An 8,997-nucleotide genomic window follows, 5' to 3' on the forward strand; every position below is an offset into this window, starting at 1 on the left:
GACAAAAAATGTGATGTCTCAATGCCTCGAAAAGAGATGGACTAGTTATTTTGAGGTAACATGGTGACACTTATGACAACATTCTGGCGCACATTTAAACTTCCACAAACTTTCCTGTGTTTTTAATATATTTTTTAACGATATCATAAGTAGAAAATCATGATCTGTCCCATCTATAAACTATCTTGCTAATTTATTTGTATATTTTCCAAGTAGAACAAAAGCTATTGAAACTTGCTGGATTTTATAGGCTGGTTTCACAGACACAGATTAAGCTTTGTCCAGGGCCCGTATCCACAAAGAGGGGAAACTCTCAGAGTAGGAATGCTGATCAAGGGTCTGTCCATATAACCTTATTCATAATAATAATAATAATTACATTTCTATAGCGCTCTGCATAAGATCTCAAAGCGCTTCAAGAGCAAAAAACAAACAAGCAATATATCATGACAGGTCAACCAATAGAGGCAGAGTCTTTGAAAGCTGCATCCTCCGAAGATGGGGAGGGTCAGGTCATGGCTTGAGCAGAGAGAACTGGTCAGAGGATGGTAAATGGTGGTGATGGAGTCTGCTGATGATGTTGTAGAGGGCAAGTATGGGAACCAACGTGAGTCTTAGAGCCACTGGACTTCTCGTCTTCCATTCTGTGTAGCACCCACTTGGGTGATGCCTTAGCAACTCTGGGCGCCAGAAAACTCACCACACAAAGTTCAGAATCGTAGGCAGTCATCCTCACTACCCGCCGGAGGCCGGTAGTGAGGCAGAGGCCGCAGAGGCCTCAGCACTGCTGTATTCCTCTCTCTCCCATTCCTCTCATGTTTCAGCCGACTCCTCAAATGATGTTCTCAGAAGATCAGGAATTGGCAGCCAGGTGAAACAAAAAAAGAATTGTACTGTGTCCAGATGCATTTTTTCAAACAAAAACATTAGCCAGCTAGCTAGCCATGACAAAAGTGTTAACCTGTTAGTCAATCTGAAAATCTGTGGCTCAAAAACATCAGATATATGCTATAAAAACTCAATGTTAAACAGACCTGCTGTTTAACAGCAGGAGCGGTAGAGATACTCTCAATGATCGGCTATGAAAAGCCAACTGACATTTACTTCTGAGGTGCTGACCTGTTGCACCCTCGACAACTACTGTGATTATTATTATTTGACCATGCTGGTCATTTATGAACATTTGAACATCTTGGCCATGTTCTGTTATAATCTCCACCCAGCACAGCCAGATGAGGACTGGCCACCCCTCATAGCCTGGTTCCTCTCTAGGTTTCTTCCTAGGTTTTTGCCTTTCTAAGGAGTTTTTCCTTGCCACCGTGCTTCTACACCTGTATTGCTTGCTGTTTGGGGTTTTAGGCTGGGTTTCTGTACAGCACTTTGAGATATCAGCTGATCTAAGAAGGGCTATATAAATACATTTGATTTGAAATTGACTTGAATGTTATCAAAAACAAAAAAGATGATTGAAAATCAGCAATTAAAAACACCTACAAAATAACTAAATGTGTACACATTAACATGAGCTCTTTGCTTATGCTAATACTATGGCACCATGCAAACTATAGAACAGTTATTATTATCTAAAAGGTTAAACTGATTTTAGATCAGCATTCCAACTCTTATATGCTTTGTGGATACAGACCAGGATTAAAAAACCTTCTCAATGGAGATTCTCCATTAAAAGTTTTGTAATCCAGAGCTGTGTTCGAATACCCATACTAACATACTGTATACTACATAGTATGTAGTATATACTCATTAAGTATGTACTATTAGTTCATTTTAGTATACTGTAAACAAACAGTATCCTTTCAGTTGAGCATACTAGCTCTTTGCCAGTCTACCGGAACTTGATGCTGTTGCGATGCTGTTGCTATGCAACCTCTTGCTAGCTACTTAGCATAACAAATTACAAAATTGTGTTCTTAAATTCAATCTGAAGTGCCAAATTCCGCTCGGAAATTCAGACCCAGCTAGCACAGTGGATCTAGGCCGATTCCGGCTGAGAGTTGGGGCACTAGGCTGAGAGTCAGACTCGGCCGAAGTCATGTGGCCCTTCGACAGTATTACTTATGGCTAGGATGTGGGGATTGGGCTCTGGCTGATTCCTGTGTGAGTTATCTGCCCAAAATGTATTACTTGAGGCTCGGGCCGATTGGGACTACTCTCTGGCAGATGATTACACGGGCTGCTTTATATACAGTGGGGAGAACAAGTATTTGATACACTGCCGATTTTGCAGGTTTTCCTACTTACAAAGCATGTAGAGGTCTGTAATTTTTATCATAGGTACACTTCAACTGTGAGAGACGGAATCTAAAACAAAAATCCAGAAAATCACATTGTATGATTTTTAAGTAATTCATTTGCATTTTATTGCATGACATAAGTATTTGAAAACCTACCAACCAGTAAGAATTCCGGCTCTCACAGACCTGTTAGTTTTTCTTTAAGAAGCCCTCCTGTTCTCCACTCATTACCTGTATTAACTGCACCTGTTTGAACTCGTTACCTGTATAAAAGACACCTGTCCACACACTCAATCAAACAGACTCCAACCTCTCCACAATGGCCAAGACCAGAGAGCTGTGTAAGGACATCAGGGATAAAATTGTAGACCTGCACAAGGCTGGGATGGGCTACAGGACAATAGGCAAGCAGCTTGGTGAGAAGGCAACAACTGTTGGCGCAATTATTAGAAAATGGAAGAAGTTCAAGATGACGGTCAATCACCCTCGGTCTGGGGCTCCATGCAAGATCTCACCTCGTGGGGCATCAATGATCATGAGGAAGGTGAGGGATCAGCCCAGAACTACACGGCAGGACCTGGTCAATGACCTGAAGAGAGCTGGGACCACAGTCTCAAAGAAAACCATTAGTAACACACTATGCCGTCATGGATTAAAATCCTGCAGCGCACGCAAGGTCTCCCTGCTCAAGCCAGCGCATGTCCAGGCCCGTCTGAAGTTTGCCAATGACCATCTGGATGATCCAGAGGAGGAATGGGAGAAGGTCATGTGGTCTGATGAGACAAAAATAGAGCTTTTTGGTCTAAACTCCACTCGCCGTGTTTGGAGGAAGAAGAAGGATGAGTACAACCCCAAGAACACCATCCCAACCGTGAAGCATGGAGGTGGAAACATCATTCTTTGGGCATGCTTTTCTGCAAAGGGGACAGGACGACTGCACCGTATTGAGGGGAGGATGGATGGGGCCATGTATCGCGAGATCTTGGCCAACAACCTCCTTCCCTCAGTAAGAGCATTGAAGATGGGTCGTGGCTGGGTCTTCCAGCATGACAACGACCCGAAACACACAGCCAGGGCAACTAAGGAGTGGCTCCGTAAGAAGCATCTCAAGGTCCTGGAGTGGCCTAGCCAGTCTCCAGACCTGAACCCAATAGAAAATCTTTGGAGGGAGCTGAAAGTCCGTATTGCCCAGCGACAGCCCCAAAACCTGAAGGATCTGGAGAAGGTCTGTATGGAGGAGTGGGCCAAAATCCCTGCTGCAGTGTGTGCAAACCTGGTCAAGAACTACAGGAAACGTATGATCTCTGTAATTGCACACAAAGGTTTCTGTACCAAATATTAAGTTCTGCTTTTCTGATGTATCAAATACTTATGTCATGCAATAAAATGCAAATTAATTACTTAAAAATCATACAATGTGATTTTCTGGATTTTTGTTTTAGATTCCGTCTCACAGTTTAAGTGTACCTATGATAAAAATTACAGACCTCTACATGCTTTGTAAGTAGGAAAACCTGCAAAATCGGCAGTGTATCAAATACTTGTTCTCCCCACTGTAATTAACATTCCATTATTTATTTTTCCATGTAATTTGATCAACAAAATACAATTAACATTTAAATGAAATTCTTTAAGACTCCTGTGTAGTATTTTGATACTACATGCAAGCCAATTGATAAGCATCAAAAACTTTGTGGATGGAGCCTCCCGAGTGGCGCAGCAATCTAAGACACTCCAATGCAGTGCAAACTGTGTTGCAACAGATGCTGGTTCAAGACCCGTGCCGGCCGCACCCGGGAGACCCATGAGGCAATGTACAATTGGCCTAGCGTCGTCCAAGTTTGGGGAGGGTTTGGCCGGTATGTCCTTGTCCCATCTTGCTGTAGCGACTCCTGTGGCGGGCCACACGCACGCTGACATGGTCACCAGGTGTATGGTGTTTCCTCCGACACAAAATGTTTTTTGTGGATGTGTATAATAGTCATATTTAAAATTACAAAAATCGGGTCATTTTGTATACATTTATTTTAAATTTGCATCGGGCCGCTTCTGGGGGGATTCTGGTAAGAGGCCGGCAAAGTCAGCTGAATTCCGGTAGACGGAAACAGCTTGATGTACTTGGGTCGATTCTGGGCAGTCATTCATTTTGATTCCGGGCCGAGTCCGATACTTGATTCCGGGCCGATTCAATCAGTTCCGACCCCCCGAAAGAGGGCCGCTTCTGGGCCGATTCCTCATTGCTAGCTGGGGAACGTTGTCAGATTGTCTGTTTGTAAATTCAGAGTGTTTCGCTCTCGGAGCGCACACTGGACGCCCCAGCCAAGGAGTAGGGTTGATTTGAGTGTTCTGATCTTACAACGGCAGTCAAGCTAATGTTGGCTAGCTTGCTAGCTTCTTCCAGACACAAATGAGACCACTCTGACCATTTTACTCGCCCTAGCAGAGCTGGTTAGGCAGTTGTCATGTTATCCAGAGTGTTGATGACTAACTGTGTCGCTGGCATCAATTGAATTGCACTTTTTTGCAGACGTTTACTGACACCGCCTATATTCAACTGGTGTTGAGTGCTCTGAAAACGGAGTAGATAGCCAGAGCGAATTAACGAAAGCACCCGAATGTCGATTGAGAACGCACAATGACTATACCATTTAGCTAAGCTAAGAATGACGGAATAATCAAGTTAATAAACGATGGGTAGTTAGTTAGATAGCCTATACTTAATATACTGGCAAGTTTGATGTATAAGTAGCAAACTAAGTTAGGTAGCTAGCTAACAACATACCGGTACATACTGCTGTAATGATATGCTATGTGGTTTGTAAGTACAGCGTAGCTAACAAATTATCGGCCAATATAACGTGTAAGGTAACTTATTTGAAAAGTCATTACATTGCTCAACGTTTTCTTAACATTTGTCATAATTAGTTAAAGCACTGAATTTGTATCCGCTCTCATTGTACTTCGGCTGCATATTTTCCGCCATTTCCTTCAAATCTGAAAACGATGTGAAGCCACGCCCATTTCCTTAAGAACTGTATTATGGGCCCTAAAGTACGGAAATAGTGTCCTCTGTGTGTATACTTCATATTTTGGTGAATTTAGTACAACATCCGGGAACTTTTGGCATACTAACTATATCCATACTATGACCAATAAGCGTACTATATATTCAATTCACGTCACAAATAGTACGGTTAGTGCAGTTTGTATGAGTATTCAAACAGCTCAGGACTATGTGTTTGTGCCTGTTGTCGTGACTTTACTTTCATGTAATAATTAACTCATTAGGATTTGGGACACCACGAGAGTGGTTCTTTAAAGAGTTAACATGTCCTGAATTAAACTCTAAAGGTCTTTACCTATTACATCCATAAACAGTCAACTTATCAATCATAACCTCATATCATATCATCATTCTGAACAGTTGTGTCCTCCTTGCATCTGCAAGAACCTGAGCCTTACTTATGATTCAGTACTACACAAAATGGTTTAATTATTTATTTACTAGCTAACTAAATGGTAACACAGGATAAACATACACACTTAATACATTAGAAACAGGTCCCTAGCGGACTGACAACAATATGGCAGCTTGTTACAAAAGACATGGAGAGAGAGAGAAACAGAGACACAACGCTGGTACATTTCGAAACTACTCTCACTTATACTTTGCACACGAACCGCCGCCCGCTTGGAGTAAAGAAATCGTGAATGTATTTACATGGAAATGCCTTGGTTCGCCATATATCTCTTTCGGAACCTGGCCTTCTTGGAAAGGGGGTTGGTTGGACCTTTTCGCGTCACGCTTGTATAATCTCCTAAAATCATATCCCTCTCATAACAAAAACTCAAAAAAAAAATCATATTTAATGCACAATGCAGAGGATGCAAACTTTGTGCATATAGTATGTATACTTTAAGTTACAGTATTTCCTCTACAGTACAACATTTTTTATGACGTCACAAAATAACAACCAAACCGACATCAGTGTTCTTTTAGGTCACATCTGACCATTCCCCACGTTCTATATTAGAAATATTGTTCCAGTATTCGCTTTAGAACGTGTTAGAGTTTCGGCAGGAAAATGTCTGTGAAGCAAAGGCACATTCCTGTGGTGAACATTGGAGATATAGATGCTGAATGTTCTGTCCTTGATTTACAACAGGGTGTGAGCTGTCAACCCCCACCAGTTCCCTTCTCCCCCCTCTGCGGGTGAGAGGGGGTCTGGTTGAAGTTATTTATTGCAAAGCTGATCTGATCAATTTGGATCCTCACAGGAAAGTCATGACACTGTAGTGAATACGGTGTAGGTTACACGTACACAGTGGTGTAAAGTACTTAAGTAGTTTTTGGGGGTATCTGTACTTTACTAATTATATTTTTGCCAACTTTTACTTCACTACATTCCTAAAGAAAATAATCTTAACATTCAGTGAAAGTTAAGGAAGTTATTCAAAAAACTCAAAATAACCAATAATTTCCATTCTCAGAGCATTAATAAAACCTTAATGGAAAACTTTTAAGGAACCAGAGTAAAATGTTCTTAGAACCTCCCTGCAACCTAAAAATAAACATTCCCAGAACAGTCGAAATGTTCACTTCTGTTCTCAGAACGTTTAAAAAAAAACATTCAGTTTTACCGGTCAGGAAACGTATGACTTTGTTTCCACAACCAATGTGAAACTAAGAACATACGTTCCCAAAACATTGCTTGACAAGCTTGATGGAGGTTAGAATGACACCTTACCAGATGGGAAGTACTTACTGCCTGGTCCCAGATCTGTTTGTGTCTCCATTGCTCATGTTTGGCAATGGATGACAATGAGTGACAACCCACTGGGCACAAACTGGTGGAATCAATGTTGTTTCAATGTAATTTGTCAACGTATTGTAACGCGGAATCTACGTGGAAAAAAGTAATCTTGTTCAAAACTCTTGTTTTGATGGACAAATTTGAACCACATGATTATGTTATTATGGTAACAGAGACAAACCGTGTATAAATTATGCTGAATTTGTACCTTTAAAACAACATCAGAACTTCAATGTTATATCCACTATCATAAAAAAACAATAGGCTGGGCATTAACTCCTACTGGAGAATTTATCTATCTACAGCTACCGTTTGATCTCTCATCCAGGGTTCTAACCAAGCCCAGCCCAATAGCTATGTGATATCGTGAGAATGAATGTTGAGAAATATCCACTTAAACTAAATAGATTCATTGTTACTATCGAATTCATTCCAAAGGGTAGGTTTAGCAGAGCAGAGGAAATGTGACCATACGTTATCACTCATAAATCATCAATGATGCTAAACCATTTTGCAAAGTCATGAACAGCTATTGTTTCAACCAGGGTTCAACTAAAAATAGACAATACATAGGCCTAGGGTTTAAAGCTCTGGTTGCTTTCAAATGTAATGATATTTACTGAAATCTATCGCTATGGCCGGTAGTTCACACGCCTATCAGAGGAGGAAGGGGAGGACCATCCTCCTCAGTGAATTTCATAGAAAATAAAAATGGTAAAACATTTAAAAAGTTATCCTTTTTAGATAAAACTATACTAAATATAATCACATCACCAAATAATTGATTCAAACACACTATTCTTCAAAAGGTCTACAGTAGCCTCAACAGCACTCTGTCAGATAGCACCGTGGTGTAGCTGGAGGACAGCTAGCTTCTGTCCTCCTCTGGGTACATTGACTTCAATACAAAACCTAGGATGGTTTGTATTTAATAGGCTAATGTCTACAAATTAATAATTTATATGTTGAACTCACGTCTCCATCTCATCCAAAAATCTAAGTTAAAGAATAGGACTTGCTTGGTCTCTCATCTAAAACTTGTAGTCAGCAGAGTGTGAAGTCCCCACAGCATCCACTCACTGTCTTCACCAACTCTCTATTCAGAGATCTCGCAAAAAAAGTGTGAGCAAGCAAGAGGTACTGTACAGTACGTGATCCATTCCAAACTGTCTCTCTCTCTCATTTTCATGTGCCAAGTTCTTTGTGTTCTAGTTAGGTGTGATGACCGACAAAGTCACATGTTATAGCTTCCATTCCAGTTCTATCATACTGCAATGCACATTGAATGCAGCTTATTCTCTTGTCCTAAATATGCTGCATACAGTTGGATCCATCCCACTTAGAGGGCATGGACATGGACACAGGGCACATCAATGATACATTCAGTGAGTTGAAACGTCAAAACGTTTCATATTTAAAAAAAAATATACATAGAGCTGACATGATTCCTAATTACACGAGGGAAAATCCTTTCTGTTCTACAAAATGCATTTTTATCAGAAAGTTTTGTAACGCTGCACCCTTCTGAACATACCCCTGAAAGAACAGGGAGTCTAAATTCACGATGTTCTACAGGGGGCTCCTCTCGATAAAAAAAGTATTTGCCCCCTTTCTAATGCTCTCTACTTTTGCATATTGTTTTTCCTGAATGTTATCAGATCTTCAACCAAAACCTAATATTAGATAAAGGGAACCTAAGTGAACAAATAACACAACAATGACACATTTATTTCATTAACAAAGTTATGCAACACCCAATGCCCCTGTGTAAAAAAGTAACTGCCCCCTTCAATAACTGGTTGTGCCACCTTTAGCTGCAAAGACTCCAACCAAACTCTTCCTGTAGTTGTTGATCAGTTTCTCATGTCGCTGTGGATTAATTTTAGCCCACTCTTCTATGAGGAACTGCTTTATCTCAGCGAATTTGTGGG

This window comes from Salvelinus namaycush, chromosome 3 (genome assembly GCF_016432855.1).
Source record: "Salvelinus namaycush isolate Seneca chromosome 3, SaNama_1.0, whole genome shotgun sequence".
NCBI classification, from domain to species: Eukaryota; Metazoa; Chordata; class Actinopteri; order Salmoniformes; family Salmonidae; genus Salvelinus; species Salvelinus namaycush.